The sequence below is a fragment of the Acyrthosiphon pisum genome, unplaced genomic scaffold, assembly GCF_005508785.2.
Source record: "Acyrthosiphon pisum isolate AL4f unplaced genomic scaffold, pea_aphid_22Mar2018_4r6ur Scaffold_1336;HRSCAF=1819, whole genome shotgun sequence".
Taxonomy (NCBI): Eukaryota; Metazoa; Arthropoda; class Insecta; order Hemiptera; family Aphididae; genus Acyrthosiphon; species Acyrthosiphon pisum.
This window is the reverse complement of record NW_021761960.1, coordinates 1555-2805: the sequence shown is the minus strand read 5'-3', so window position 1 is coordinate 2805 and position 1251 is coordinate 1555.

Here is a 1251-nt window from a genome sequence, read left to right as displayed (position 1 = left end):
TAGAGAAGTAAGAAAACTTGTGTAATATAATTCAGGATTAATTTGTTCAATAAAAAAAATTATAATTAATAATTTGTAATCTTTCATGAAATATTATTTTACATTTTTTTACTATGGTTTGATAAAAAAAAAATCAACATTAGAGTTAAAAAATTATTGAGCATATACACTAAATATTTCTGAGTGATGAAAAAATAGGTACGAGTGTATAATCTTCGTAATGTGTGACACAGTAAATCTGTGTGCACTGGTGTGACATCCTGTCTTAAACACTGTGTAATTATCACTGTCAAAAATCATTACACTGTAAACATAAAAATGTATACTACTAACACATAATAATAACCATTCAGGTTTATATAAAAAAATAAATACCTGATGCACACTAATTATTAGTTAAGTACCACATCGATTCAAATGATTTAGTTATACCAGGTAAAAGAAACATAATTGTATAACACTAAATTTCAAAATTAAATTATAAAATATAAAATGTAACATATATATATATTATTTAGTTATTTATTTTTATAAAATGTTTGTACTGATAATTTACAATTTACAATTTAGAATAACTATAACAATAATAGCATATTAATATTTGACAGTTAATACATTTAATACAAGGATTACAATAATAATAAAAATTTATGATTGCATTAATAAGTGATAGACAGAGTGGAGTTATGTGCTACAAAATAATATTTTTAAAAAAAAATTTAAAAATGATCATATAGTGTTTGTTAGTGATTTGTATAGTATATATTTAGAAATATTCTATATATAATAAATCAGTTAATTGGATTACCAAAAGGTCGTAAAAATGTATTAACAAAAGATTGTAGTATATTCGATCACTGTAATTTAACAAACGTTAAAGTATTTTTGAACTCGATAGCTTATCCCTATGATAATTTGAATTTAGATTTTTCAAAAAATAATTTCACCTTATTATATGATATGTATACATCGTTTCAAGAATCTTACTATGAAAAAAGTATACGTAACCCGTTATTAAGCCCTTCTACTTTCTTATCAAACGCTCCGATTATAGTTATCGATACTTCAAAACAGAACGATTCAGCCACAGCCTCGGCAGTAGATGTTCAATTGGAAATTGAAGCATCAGAATCCCTTACTGGTGTAACTGCTTATTGTTTATTAATTCATGATCGAATTGTAGAATATGTATCTTTTACTAGAGAAGTAAGAAAACTTGTGTAATTATAATTTAGAATTAATTTGTATCAA